This window comes from Mus pahari, chromosome 4 (assembly GCF_900095145.1).
Source record: "Mus pahari chromosome 4, PAHARI_EIJ_v1.1, whole genome shotgun sequence".
In the NCBI taxonomy this organism is placed as follows: domain Eukaryota; kingdom Metazoa; phylum Chordata; class Mammalia; order Rodentia; family Muridae; genus Mus; species Mus pahari.
In genome coordinates, this window is record NC_034593.1 from 96,576,109 (window position 1) to 96,591,820 (window position 15,712).

Genomic DNA, 15,712 nt, shown 5'->3' on the forward strand with positions numbered 1-15,712 from the left:
AGGAGCTGGTTCTTTGAGAAAATCAACAAGATAGATAAACCCTTAGCCAGAGTAACTAGAGGGCACAGGGACAGTTCTAATTAACAAAATTAGAAATGAAAAAGGAAACATAACAACAGATCCTGAGGAAATCCAAAACATCATCAGATCCTACTATAAAAGGTTTACTCAACAAAACTGGAAAACCTGGATGAAATGGACAAATTCCTAGACAGATACCAGGTACCAAAGTTTAATCAGGATCATATTAACGATCTAAACAGTCCTATTTCCTCTAAAGAAATAGAAGCAGTCATCAATAGTCTCCCAATCAAAAAAAAAAAGCCCAGGACCAGATGGGTTTAGTGCAGAGGTCTATCAGACCTTCAAAGAAGACCTAATTGAACTCTCCTCAAACTACTCAACAAAATTGAAACAGAAGGTACTCTACCCAATTCATTCTATGAAGCCACAATTACTCTGATACCTATATCACACAAAGATCCAACAAAGAAAGAGAAATTCAGACCAAATTCCCTTATGAATATCAATGCAAAAATACTCAATAAAATCCTCGCAAACCAAATCCAATACATCAAAACGATCATCCATCATGACCAAGTAGGCTTCATTCCAGAGATATAGGCATGGTTCAATATACAGAAATCCATCAATGTAATCCACTCTATAAACAAACTCAAAGACAAAAACCACATGATCATCTCATTAGACACTGAGAAAGCATTTGACAAAATCCAACAACCATTCATTATAAAACTCTTGGAAAGATCAGGAATTCAAGGCCCATACCTAAACATAATAAAAGCAATATATAGCAAACCAATAGCCAACATCAAACTAAATGAAGAGAAACTTGAAGCAATCCCACTAAAATCAGGGACTAGACAAGGCTGCCCACTCACTCCCTACCTATTCAATATAGTACTTGATGAACAACCAGTGAAGTAACTGGATATAAAAATTAACTCAAACATATCAGTGGCCTTTCTCTACACAAAGGATAAACAGGCTGAGAAAAAAATTAGAGAAACAACGCCCTTCACAATAGTCACAAATAATATAAAATACTATGGTATGACTCTAACTAAGCAAGTGAAAGATCTGTATGATAAAAACTTCAAGTCTCTGAAGAAAGTTATCAAAGAAGATCTCAGAAGATTTAAAGATCTCCCATACTCATGAATTGGCAGGATTAATATAGTAAAAATGGCTATCTTGCCGAAAACAATCTACAGATTCAATGCAATNCCCATCAAAATTCCAACTTAATTCTTCACAGAGTTCAAAAGGGCAATTTGCAAATTCATCTGGAACAACAAAAAACCTAGGATAGCAAAAACTATTCTCAACAATAAAAAAACCTCTGGGGAAATACCATGCATGACCTCCAGCTGTACTACAGAGCAATTATGGTAAAAACAAAACAAAACAAACAAAAAAAACTGCATGGTACTGGTACAGGGACAGACAAGTAGATTAATGGAATAGAATTGAAGACCCAGAAATGAACCCATACACCTATGGTCATTTAATCTTTGACAAAGGAGCTAAAACCATCCAGTTGAAAAAAGACAGCATTTGCAACAAATGGTGCTTGCTCAACTGGCTGTTAACATGTAGAAGAATGCAAATTGATCTATTCTTATATCCTTGTACAAAGCTCAAGTCTAAGTGGTTAAAGGAACTCCAAATAAACTCCAGAGACACTGAAACTTATAGAGAAGAAAGTGGGGAAAAGCCTCAAAAATATGGGCACAGGGGGGAAATTCCTGAATAGAACTGTAAGGCTTGTACTGTAAGATCGAGAATTGACAAATGGGACCTCATAAAATTGCAAAGCTTCTGTAAGGCAAAGGACACTCTCAATAAGACAAAACAGCAACCAACAGATTGGGAAAAAATCTTTACCAATCCTATAACTGATAGAGGTCTAATATCCAATATATACAAAGAACCCAAGAAGTAAGACTCCAGAAAACCAAATAACCCTATTCAAAAAATGGGGTGCAGAGCTAAACAGAGAATTTCAACTGAGGAATACCAATTGGCTGAGAAGCATCTGAAAAAATGTTCAACATCCCTAATCATCAAAGTGCAAATGAAAATGACCCTGAGATTCCACCTCACACCAGTCAGAATGGCTAAGATCAAAACCCTAGGTGGCAGCAGATGCTGGTGAGGATGTGGAGAAAGAGGAGCACTCCTCCATTGCTGGTGGGATTGCAAACTGGTCCAACCACTCTGGAAATCAGTTTGGCTATTCCTCAGAAAATTAGACATAGTACTACTGGAAGATCCAGCAATACCTCTCCTGGGCATACCTGCTCCAACTTGTAATAAGGACATATGCTCCACTATGTTCACAGCAGCCATATTTATAATAGCCAGAAGCTACAATGTGTGCAGCTAGAGCCATGTGTACTCCATTGTTGATTGCTTAGTCCCTGGGAGCTCTTGTGTGTGTGTGTGTGTGTGTGTGTGTGTGTGTGTGTGTGTGCGTTGGTTGTAGAGGATGCTTGTCATGTATCAATGGGAGGAGAGGTCCTTGGTCCTATGAAGGCTCAATAGATGCCCCAGTGTGGGGAACTGAGGGCAGGGAGGTGGGAGTGGGTGAGTGGGTGGAGGAACATCCTCATAGAAGCAGGGGGGAGGGAGGATGGGATAGGGAGTTTCTGGGGGCAGGGGAGACCCAGAAAGGGGATAACATTTGAAATGTAAATAATGAAAATATCCAATAAAAAAAAAGAGAAAGAAAGAAATAGCAATAAAGATAGATATCGCCTCAGAGTAAAGGGCTGGAAAAAGTTTTCCAAGCCAATGGACCCAAGAAGCAATCTGGAATAGCCACTCTAATATCTAATAAAATAGACTTTCAACCAAAATTAATCAAAAGAAACAGAGAAGAAACTTCATACTCATCAAAGGAAAAATATACCACGGTGATATCTCAATTCTGAATATTTATGCTTCAAACACAAGGGCACCCATTTTTGTAAAAGAAACATTGCTGAAGCTTAAATCACACATCTGTTTGGTCAGGCATGGCCACAAAAGAGATGGTGTGACACAGTTCCCACCCCTGAAGCAGAGTCAACGGGGCATGAGTCTCCTCAAATGTAGATGGTTTCTGTATCCATAAGGCTTGTTTGTATACTAATGTATATCTTTTTCTTCATGTACTTCCTTTGAGGAATGTTCTCCTTGCCAAGGTTATCAGGAAATGTTCCCTCTGCCAAGGTTAATGACCCCATAATTATCAGACATAGCACAATTCTGGGAGGCAAGGGTATGTCTAATTATCCTCAGCAAAATGGTAATGGTGTGACCTTCAGGACAGCCCATAAGGCTGTGAAGAAAACTCTGAAAACATGAGATTCAGGACTATAAACATGTTTTTTCAATTATGTAAAATATAAGGATATATAAATTATGAGTGGTTTCACAGACCTGAAAGACAGCACTAATGAGTGAGTAAAGGGAAAGGAATAGTTTAAACAAAAAACAAAAAAAGGTTTATGGTTTAAGTAATAAAGTGTCACTAGGAAGTGAGAGAGTGGTGATCTCAGGGTGGGATCAGGGTGGGATTCCACCCAACTAAGCTAATTGTTTTTACAGAGGCAGGTAGATCTCTAGCTCAAAGTCTGTCTGCATGCAGAGCAAGTTGAAGGAAGCACTTCATTCACCTCCTCAAAATCCAGAAGAGATCTGCACCTTGCATTGCTGGACATCATGTTTCATGTGAACTTTCTCTCCCTGTTTACAAACATTGGGCATTTTTGCTGAGGGAAACCCCCTCTCGTTGGTCAGATGGAAGGATACAATAACCTCTCGATGGTATTATGACTGTCATCATTGCAGCCATCATTGCAGACTTTTCTGGGGCGACAACAGCTGCCATTGCCTTAACCCAGACAGACACAATGGTGGATATTGTCAAAGTAGTAATTTCTATGTCAGGCTAGGAGCTACAGGTACAGGAGGTGTTAAGTCAATATCTCTATTAAGCCATTTACATGTTACAACAGATTGACTTACTGACAGAAAAGTTGGCCAATGTTATGGAAATATCTCTATTGGCCTGCAACACCCAGTTTCACTCAGTCTCCCTAACCCCTATCAGGTACATAACAGCACTGAAGCTTGACAACAGTTGGTCCAATACCTTGAAGGTACCTGGTCAGACAAATTCCTTAACTATTCTGTGCTGTTAAGGGAGAACATAGCCAACCTCAATGTGACCAGAGTATTACTGGATGCCAGGTTTTCAGGGTAAGTATGGGACAATAGTAAGAGGCTGTTTGATCCCTCATGGATATCCACTCATGCTATATGATGGGAGGAATTGTTATCCTAATAATTATTTTTGCTTAAGTGTCTTGTCCAGCATATTTCCAGGCAGAGCTCCATAAATAAGGTGACCCTCCAGGTGCTGATGGCTCTTGAGAATACCAATCATGGCACCTCTAAGGAAGTGATCAAAGCCTGGGTAGCAGAGATCCATGAGACCACCATGTAGGTTGTTTCTCAACACCCCTTCCAGTGATGTCTCTTTGAGGAATGGTAGTCAATGATGGGTAAAATCCTGGAAGACAGGACAACCTTAGACATGCACAGTTCAGTATACTTTGAATTCTCTAAGGTAGGGTCAACAATGTTGAGGCAGTGGCATTCTGGCTCCCACTAGACTGTCAAAAATCTAAAAACAAAAGAGAAGAAATGTAAGAGGAACTGCAGGCCTCAGTGACAAGATGATGACCTTTTTGGCATAAACATGGAGGCAACTTCCATAGGAGAGCCAAACTGAAGCCTGCCTGAGAGCCCAGACTGGTGACACAGACAATGATAGCCAACCAAAAGCTGCCACTTGGAAGAAACACTTGCTTAGGACCAATGGGATGTGGATGGAGCATAGAAAGGGTTGCTGCAGCATTCTCACCTCCTCCCAGAGTCTGAGCTGTTGATTCTATGCCACCTCATCCCCTATACCCACACCTCATCCCAAACCCCCACTTCATCCCATACCTCAACTCATCCCCAACCCCCAAGGGTGAGTATGGTCAGGAAGCAGGTGGTCCAGGGAGTACAACAACAGATATTGTCTTGTCTTGTGTTTCTTAAGTGTAGCTATCTCATTCTATGTTTACCTACCAAGGCCCTGAGAAGAAGACTTCGACGAATAGACTTTGCATTCTGGAGTGCATGTCAGACCCTCTGAGTGGAACTTCCAAAGGAGGAGAGTGAACAGTAATTTTGAGTGATTTCTGTGACCCCTGTTTGCGTATACACAGCAGGTCACAGAGGACAATCTAGGAGAATAGAGGACTCCTAGATGAAGACTTCTCGTGACTAGGGCCCCCTCCCTACTCACTGCAGCAACCACCCTTACCCTCTTCGAATCTGGAGTCACAAAGAGCACTTTTCTTTTACTGGAGGCTATTGAGCCAACCTCAGGAAATGAAACCTGCCAGGGGCCTATGAGGCACACTTGTTTTCTCTTGCTTCAGGGACAGAGTTTAGTTTGTGTCACCCTTAGAAAATCTCATGGGAATTACAGTTCTCTAATCCCAGACTTTGGGAGACAGAGGCAGGAAGATCATAAGTTTGAGACTGGTCTGGGCTTTCTTAGCAAGACCTTTCCAATAGAAAAAAAAATCTAAAGGGGTTGGGGAAAAATGAAAAGAGGGAAAAACATGTCAGTGAGGGTGTGAAGAAATTGGAGCACATTTCCTCTGTTGATGAGGATGTAAAATGGTATAAATGCTATAGAAAACAGAACAGCATATCCTTAAAAAATAAAAATAGAATTACCATATGATCCATCTATTTCTGAATGTATACCCAGAATAACCAGAATTCAGAGGCTCAAGCTGACACTTGTATTTGCATGCTCATAGCAGAATTATTTATAGTACCCAGAAGGTGGATGGAGTCTACATGTCTTCATCTCAGAGCATTCAAAATTCACAAGTGTCAATAGCCAAATAGTAGGAGTGACGCAGTATCCTATTGGGACTGAGTGCCCCTTTCTTTATTTCTTTTTTTTCCTCTGATTACTTGTTGACAGTGTGATCAATGACACTGAGTCCTTGACCAGCCAATTAGTGACCCCCAAAATGCTTCTCCTGAAGTGTGGGGAGCTGTGGCTACTCCATAGTTCTTCCTTTGATGCACATTTGAGCTGATTCAAAAATGCCTTCTTCCTATGTATACATGAGGATTATAATCTTGTCCCCAGGCTTACTGTCTAACTGATTGAAAGAATGCTTCTCATGGACAGTGTCAGCTAATCAAAATTAGGAATAAAGAGCAGAAATTCGCCAGGAAAACTGGAGCAATTCATGGAAGATGAGAAGGAAGAGAAGGGGGAGAAGGAGATGGAGAAGAATAGGAGGAGGAGGAGGAAGAGGAGGAGGAGGAGGAGGAGGAGGAGGAAGAGGAGGAGGAGGAGGAGGAGAATGAGAAGAAGAAAAAGGAGGAGGAGGAGAAGAAATAAAATTTTAAAAGTGCCCAGAAACACTGAAGACAGCAAGTTTACTTTTTCCTGTTACAAATTCTATTTAGAGATGGCCATCTTGGAACTCTCACTCTCTGTGTGTAGATCAGTCTGGCTTTGAACTTACAGGGATCCATGTGCCTCTGTCTCAAGTGCTGGAATTAAAGGCATAAGCCACATCAAGCCTGTCGAGATGTTTGCAGTACAGCATCCCTAACTGTCTCACTGATTTCTTCCTTTGTAGTTTTCACATCTCTGCCTTGGTACCTGCACTGGAACAAAAACGGGAAAGAGAACCAATGTCTCAATGTGGCTCTTATTGACATTAATGGATCCTGTTCATCTAGACTCTAAATAAAAGTTAGAGGCTATGATGGTCCAAAGAAGAAAAGATCATGAATTTCTAAGTGGAATGTTGAGAGAAGAACATGTATTACTGTTGAGTGTTAATGCCACTCAAGAGACAGGGAAGGATTTCCCTGCTGTAAACTCCCTTCGTAAACATTGTAAAACCTCAAGGCAGGAAAGTGGCCAGGCCTCCACCTGAAGAACTCCAGCAGCCAGTCTCCTCCTGTGACATCCTTAACTGTCATAAAGGCTTTTCCAGCCTCTATAACTGTCACAAAGGTCATCTCCAGACCTTCAGAAAAGTCCAAGCAGAAGCCACCAATCCCTGAATAGGAAAACCCACCAATCCCTGAGCTCCTCCAAGCTCAGGACTTAAAAAATTCTACCAATCCTCGCCCTGGAAATCACCCTAGAAAGCTCCATCCCCAAGATTCCCTGTATAAGCACTTTCCAGTTCCCTAAAGCTGTCTGCTCCCTCCCAGGAGCCACTCCTGGATTTGCCCTCCATACCCTGGACCCTACAATAAATCTCTTTTATGAGATTTGCTGCCTGGTGCGACACATCAGAAGAAGACAGGAAGCAATGAAGATAAGAAGGGAAGAATGGGAAAGGCAGAGCAAGGCTGAGACTTCTGAGCTTCTCAGCTCAGCTGGGGATACCCGCCCCTAGGAGCTACAACACTTCTGCTGAGGAGGCTTCCTCAGAGCTATATGGTTCTTGGGCTCCTGTGTCTCAGGATGCCCTTCCACTGGGATACCTTCCCATCTCTGAGCTGTGTGGTTCCTGGACTTCCAAGTCCTAGGACACCTTCCCATCTCAGCAGGAAAGTCAACAAATACAATACAATCATGCATCACATTACAACATTTAAATCAATGATAGGTCACATGTCGGGGCCCATATTATACTTAAACTAAAATATTCCTGTAGTGATGTCATATTCATAGTGACATCATACTATAAGGTAATGCATTAGTCACCTGTTTATTTAAGGTGTTGCTGGATGTGTAATTTGTGTTACTGTGCCACCAGCCTCATATAATTATATAGTGGATATAATCCTTAACAATTATAATAAATGACTGCTATTGAGTTGTATTTCTTCTACTGTACTTTTTTTTAGTCTTAGACTATACTCCTATTAATAGAAAGAGAAGTGCTCACTCATCACAGCTTCAGCATCTCTTTCTTGTATGTTTGACATAATCATGTGCTTGGTTCACTCTGGCCTCTAAATGAACAGGATCTACTGTTAATGTTGTCAGTAATGGTGAGTTATTGGCCTAGAAACAGAATTAGAAATGATCAGGGACCACAAAGCACAAAATCAATGATGGTTATTTCTCTCTTGTCAGGCATGTCCCATTTACCTGTGATCTTGAAGAAGAATTGCTAGATGTCAGAAGCTGTGAAGTCACTGAAGGCAAGGAAACAAAAACGGTTTCAAGAAGAGCCCATATGGTATGTGAAATAACTTCTGATGACCTGAGTTGAAGATCAGGCACTGAGCTACATCAGCACTGAGGCCATCAATGACAATGGCAGAGTTTGCTTTCAATGTCGAGAGAAAGGGTGGGCCTGACTTCTGCCATCTGGAGGATTAAGTAATCCTCGACTCATTATTTATTCTCTGAGTCGATGTGAAAACAGCTGAGAGTTCTGGGACACTCTAGATAAGTTGCTTTCCCGAAGAAATCTGTAGCCTGCATGAGGCCTCTCCATTATGAAGCAGATGCCTGAAGGGCTAGGTATGCAATGGGCTAACTGTCTAGGTGTCTGTGATAGTCACTTAAGTACAAAATTGTGTAAGGGTATGCTTCTCAGAACTCTACTCCTGTCACACAACATCTATTGAGCTGCTGTCTGACTTATCACTAATAGTAAATTCCATGAAACCAAAGGGTAGTAAAGGTCGAGGCATTCCTTTGGGACTGAAGATGCCAGGCAGGAGTCACTAGGGGGTTCCTCCACAGGCCCATGATCTATCAGAGATAGATCTCTGTGGGAGGCCTCCTTTATTAAACTAGAGTTAAAGACAGACAGATGGTAATAAAATTGAACCACATTCCATCCAGACTGCTTCTCCTTCCAGTCATCTCTGTTTCTTCTTGGGTTGAGACACGGGATGTGATTTGTGGTTGCTAGGAAGTCCTCCTGGACTAGGTGAGGAACATCACTTCCAGGCCTCCACTGTCCATCTACTCCAGGGGGAGAGCCTTATGGTACAGCTTGAGTCTGGCAGCTGGAAGAAAGCTAATCTGACTATTATAGTCTCATGTGGCTACCCTTCTAGGCTAGAGAATTTGCCTGGGATTCTCCAAAAACAGATCCTAAAATCCAAGATCCATCTCTCTGTCAAGAAAGTGTCACCTGACCTTCTTCAAATTTAAAAGAAAAGTTATCTTTCCCAGGACCATGGAAATAACTTATAATTTTGAAAACAAAAGTTATTTTCAATAGTATATCCTTTTCTTTTTTTTTTTTTAGATTTATTTATTTATTATATGTAAGTACACTGTAGTTGTCTTCAGACACTCCAGAAGAGGGTGTCAGATCTTGTTACGGATGGTTGTGAGCCACCATATGGTTGCTGGGATTTGAACTCCGGACCTTCGGAAGAACAGTCGGGTGCTCTTACCCACTGAGCCATCTCACCAGCCCAGTATATCCTTTTCTTTGGACAATACTCATTAATTTCATGAGAATATTTCTAATATATAATATTGAAAATGGCATCTTACTCCATCAAGGATGTTACTGTGTTTTATAAAAACAGCAGCAAAAGCTATTCTCATCCTTTTGGTGAGAAAGCAGCCATTAGGAACTGTGGCTCTGAAACCCAAGGCTTGTATAATTCCCCACTTACCAGCAAGTGGCACTATTGTCCACCATGTGCTCTGGAAATTGTGTCATGTTTTATTTTTTTACTTCTATGGCACTAATTTCTTCTGTTTAGGGGATTTGTCATTGTCTTAGTAGTGGTTTGGTTTCGTTTCGTTTCTTCTTTACTTAGCAGAATATTCTCTGCTTTCTCCTTTTTTATCTGTCTCTCATAGGTTACCAAATCTTAACGACTCTGTCTCAAATGTGCATCTCAAATCCTCTCTACTTTTAATTTTAGATCTCTAATGAATATCAAACACATACTTGTAAGAGGCAAACAATGAAAGCATGTTTTGAAAAGTCTATAGAACAAATTCCATTTCACAGTAATCTGTCCCAGCCCCGGTCTTGTCCCTAAGAGTCAAAGATACTCCATAAGCCTGAAAATTAATACAAACCTCAATTTTAAGAAGCATGAAGCACAGTTGTTCATTGACTTACATGCAAGGTTGAATCCAAGTTAATCCATTGAAGCTTGAAAACATCTTCAGCCAGAGTACCTTTAAGGCACTTAAGAAGATAAACTTCAGAATACCTGAACTAGCCTGTATTTGGATGAAATCATCTAACACAGAGTCAGTCACTTCCACAACAAAGTGGTGAATATCTCATGTATATGCACAGTTGAATAATTTTTAGACATGGTGGTATGTGAAAACAGAAGACAAAATATTCAAAAATATTGGTGTCATGTACTATGGTACATGTCTGAGTACCCATCACCTATGATGGAGAAAGATGGGGAGCTTCAACTCGTGGCTGCTGCCCAGCATCTCAAGAAATTGTCCTATCAGTGGACCTAGAAAAGATCAAAGTACAGTTTTTATTTAAATAAGTATCACTGTTACATGATTGAACCACTGTAAGTCAGAGATAGTGGCCTGGAATTAGAATTGTACCCCTCTAGAGCTACACACTGCAATACTCAAGTGTTATTGATATATATGAATACACACACATATATATACACATATACATACATACATACACACACACACACACACACACACACACACACACACACACACACACACATGGTTTGGGTTTTTCAAAAGGCTATCAGGAATGGGGAGATAGCTGAGCAGGCAAAGCAGTTGCAGTGTAAGCATGAAGACCAAAGTTCAGATCCCCAGAAATGACATAAGAAGTTAGTTGGACATGCTGGCCCCCTTGTAAATCTAGCAGAGATGGGATCCTGAAACTATACAAGTAGCCCAATCAGGGAGTTCTGGGCTTAACTGAGGAAGACAACTAACATCAATTTTGAGACCCAACGCCCATATGTACCAAGTACACTTGTATGCACACATGCACTAACCTAAGAGCAAGTGCACATATATGCACAAAGGCTCATCGTTTGTTTGTTTGTTTGTTTGTGACAGATTCTCTGTGTAGCCTTGGCTGTTCTGGAACTTGCTCTGTAGACCAGGCAAGCCTAGAACTCAGAGGTATCCTGCCTCTGCCTCCAGAGTACTGGGATTAAAGACATGACCCACCGTACCTCGCACAAATGTGCATCTTATATACACACATATGTGGAAAACTTTATCAAATATTTCTTTGATAATTCAATTTTCATCTACTTCTTATGCCCCCCCTTCCATAGTTTCTATTAGCTGGTATTGGAATCTTCCACTGTAAGCATCTTTTTCTTAATCATATCTTTGAATTCTGTTGTGTTTTTTTGTTTGTTTGTTTTTCGAGACAGGGTTTCTCTGTGTAGCCCTGGCTGTCCTGGAACTCACTTTGTAGACCAGGCTGGCCTCAAACTCAGAAATCCGTCTGCTTCTACCTCCCAAGTGCTGGGATTAAAGGGATGTGCCACCACTGCCCGGCTATCTTTGAATTCTGTTCTCAGTGAAATTTCTTTGCTTCTTTTAAACTTGTCAATTTTAGCTATATTATGGATTTATATGAGCATGTATTAATTCATTTTATCCCTTTTTAAACATTTTAATCTATGGGCAATGTTTTCTTTAAAGGAAGTTTAAAGTTCTTATAGTGTTCTTTCTCTCTAGTTTTTAAATTGTTGTGCTTTTAATTATTGTATGTGTATGATAGATATGTGTGAGTATGGATACATTCATATGGAAGCCAAAGGACAATCTCCAGGAGTTGCTTTTCTTCTTCATTGATGGATCCAAGGGTCAAACTCATGATGTCAGATTTGGCCATCAAGAACTTTTACCCACTAAGTCATTTTGTTATCCCTTACTCTTTTATGTTGTAAACATTTCTAGAATATGTAGAAAGCTTCAAAGTTTAAAGCTTCATTGCTTTGAACCTATTTTTAATAATGAGACAATAAAGGGTTAAGGTGAAGTCCCCATTGATTAGGTGGGGCTTGATGACTTCTGCAGTCCAACTTATTTAAGTTCAACTTAAGACTTACGAAATTTTGTGTGCACGAGCATGTGCATTTTTTCCTCTACAGGAAGGTCATTGAAATTCCTAGAGATGCTCTAACTTCTTCTGTTAGGTTTAAGAACACAAGCAAATGTCCTGGAGACACAGAAAGGGTATACAGTGCTTCCTAACTCTTCTCCCATAATCTAGCCTTCACTTCTAACCAGGTGTGACTGTATCCTCCCCAAAGTCACGAACCCTCAGTGACTACCTGCACACGTAGAATTGGATCCTTCCCACTTTGGTTTAAACTATCTTTTCCTGTCTTGTTTACCTCACTATTCATAAACTATCTCACAATAAGAATGGAGTGAAAAGTTATCATACACCAGGATCATACTAAGTCTTCATGAATACAAAGATGAACAAAGTGTCTGCATACTAGAAACCTCAGTCCTCCATTAAATCTTATGGATTGAATTGATACACTAATGACAACTATTCCCGCTACATGACATAAGTTTCCCATATCCATGCCTGTCTGCTAAAATTCTACTCATTTATAGTCAACCTCAAGCTACAAATATCTTTGAACTCCATGATGAAATTAGTCATCTCCATCTCCCCCACTCTCTTAGTCACCTTCTTTATGCTGGTATTTAAGTACTGAATCTAGATTACTTTGAATATGCTTATAGGCATGCTGTGTAGTTCTTCTTCACCTGATGGACCATTATAATATCCCATGATCTATATTAAAAAAAACTTGCATAATGCAGGAACCCAGTAAAATGTGTTGAAAGTAAGTTTTCCTCTTACAGAATTCAGGGGAGAAATGTTCAGCAGGTTATATAAGCAAGACTGAATTGCTTTATTCTTTCTCTTGACATTCAAACATTTATTAACCTACTTCAGGCAAGGCCATGTGCCATATGCTGCAGCTACAAAGATGAAGAAGGAACAGGCATGTCCTGAAATGGCTCAAAGTCTAGCAAGCAAGGATAGATGAGTGCAAACAATTACAAAAGTAGGTGTTTGGCCATTAACTGTACTGGGACCAGGGTGGCAAACACTTAGAATCATGTCTGGGAAAGAAAGAAGGTGCTATGGCTTGACAGGAAGAGGTGATATCCAGCTAAGACGTGGAGGCTGAAGGGAAGAAAGTGTTCCAAGAGAAAATAAAAGAATATAAAGGAAAACTTAATAGATGCTAGTTTCATGTTTGCCTTTATTGGAGGAGAAAACTCAGAAATATATTTAAATATTTATTCTTCCAGTATTCAAATATTTACTGTAAATCTATAGTACCAGGCTAAGTAGATAGTTTTAATATGGGTTGTCTAAAAAGTAGATAAAGGAATAGAACATTTCAAATTAGAAAATTATTTTATGCAAAATTAGAAAATAATATACTCCAGATACAATTTTAATGGCCTCTAAATTCAAAGAAAAGGCTTAGAGAAGAACATATATAGATAACATATCCATTAGTCGGTTTCTCTGGAGCATCAACTACCCCAGAGAACATTTGGCAGAAGCTCCATTGCAATCAGCTCCTGGTTGGATTTTCTGATGAGAGTCAGAAATGCTTTTATTCTGAATTATTGATTAAAGGAAGATTCATATGCTTTACATGCCAGATGTGCAGGCGGTGAGGCCAGCTGCCTATGCTGAGTAACGAAGGGCCTGATTCATATTCTCTCTCAGAAGCAGGGCCATGTACTTCTCAAAGTGACTGAGAAAGTAGTATGTTGGGGACAAGGGTGGTGTTTCATGTACACATGTGCATTTAATATATACTTCATGTGCCAGGCACCAATCAAGACACTGAGTAGTATCTACTTTGTTTTTCATATTATGTAGATGCCCAGAGAGACAGAAAGTACTTTTTATGTTATACCACTTACTTAGATTGATTTATTTTAGCAGGGGTGATGCCAGCCAGTTCTCACTGGAAATGCAATAGTCACCTTGGAACACACTTTCTGTTTAGGGAGGAGTTATTTAAGTAGCCTCTCATGTTTATGTTAATTGTAAGACAGGTTGGTTTCCATCTTTGAGGAATGCTATGTAACAGTGCCTCCTTTATGTGTGGCCATGTGTTATCTCCTAATTTCTTTGAGTTTCTGGAGTTCAGAAGTAGAAAGGAATGAAACTTTGAATCATGCCAAAAAGCCTCAGGAAGCAAAGTCATGGGAACCAAACCCATTCATTTTGAGGTTCATCTTTTTTAGAACTTTTTGAAAAGATGTTTCCTCAACTTAAAGGCCCAGTCTACAAACCAGGCTTCAAGGACCTAGATGGTAGCAATATTTGATTGAGGTGCCTGATAAATATTTGATAAAGGACTCAGTTCTAATTCCTCAGAGTATGCTTCTGCTCCTCAATCTGCATATTAAAGTGTAATTATTCCTTTTTAATTAATTCCCTTCACTAATCTTCCTAAAATAACTATTGAAAAGCATGAGCAGATGTCAGTCTCTTCATCTATTAACACCCAATTGAAAATTACTCAATGTCCTCAAATAGAAAACAATATCTCTTTTCCTAATATCCAAATAATGTAAAACCTCAATCGCCTATTATGTATGCCAAGTTGTTTAATAATCCAAATAAAAGAAATGGAAGTTAAAATGATATTTTTCAAACTTCATTATGGGAATTATATCTACTACCAATAGATCCTATTTCTGATTTTAGTATTAGATATATTTACAATATTCTATGATAAATTTATTTTGAGACAATATTTATGACATGATATTTGTAAAAGTATTTAAACTGAAATTTTTAATTTGGGGTTTAACTGATTTTGATTTGAAATATTTTAAAATAAATAATCATCTGTTTTATTGTTTTAGTAGTTTCTATAAACTAAGAGAAAATTAGACAGGATTGATTTTAGGTTGTTATTAATGTGACCAACTATGATTTGAAAAAGCATCAGTGTTGTTTCAGTTCAATCCAATAGACATTCATTATCAACTATGTGCCAAGCATCATGATACAAGCAAAAACTATAAGATATAGTACATGGTTTCTGCCCCTAAGAAGGCAATATCCTACCAAGGAGAACCAGGTGACTAAAAGAATGACCACAGCCGGGCAGTGGTGGTGCATGCCTTTAATCCCAACACTTGGGAGACAGAAGGCAGAAAGATTTCTGAGTTTGAGGCCAGCCTAGTCTACAGAGTGAGTTCCAGCACAGCCAGGGCTATACAGAGAAACCATGTCTCAAAAAAAAAAAAAATGACCACAATGCAGAGTCAGATCTAAGGGCTGATCTTTCAGAAGATGAAGGAAATGCCCATCCACTATAATAGATGAGAGGAGTACTGTTTCTCTAAGTATAGATGGTTTCTCTTCAGAAGTATAAAGTGATTCATTCCACATCATTCTTAATCCACTTGACTCTTCTACTACTACTACTAAGTATGTTGTCATATTTAAGACATATTTGGGTTTAAAAAGAGCTTCCAAAAGAAATGGTGACATTCTAGAACATCTGTCTGAATGACTGAGAGAAGCAGTGAAGGATGAACTGACAGAAGAAGAAGAAGAAGAAGAAGAAGAAGAAGAAGAAGAAGAAGAAGAAGAAGAAGAAGAAGAAGAAGAAGAAGAAGAAGAAGAAAGAGGAGGAG

The 15,712-nt window shown here is 39.5% G+C and overlaps 1 long non-coding RNA gene across 1 annotated transcript in view; it reads right to left on the bottom strand.

Annotated features, from left to right (window-relative positions):
• Positions 1–3,984: 3,984 nt before the first annotated feature.
• LOC110320489 overlaps positions 3,985–15,712 on the bottom strand; it is a 152,364-nt gene continuing 140,636 nt past the window's right edge. The window contains exons 4-6 of the long non-coding RNA XR_002380459.1: positions 10,167–10,524; positions 8,213–8,259; positions 3,985–4,696 (exon numbers count right to left, since the gene is read on the bottom strand). This is a non-coding gene — a long non-coding RNA (uncharacterized LOC110320489). The remainder of the gene's footprint in view (positions 4,697–8,212; positions 8,260–10,166; positions 10,525–15,712) is intronic.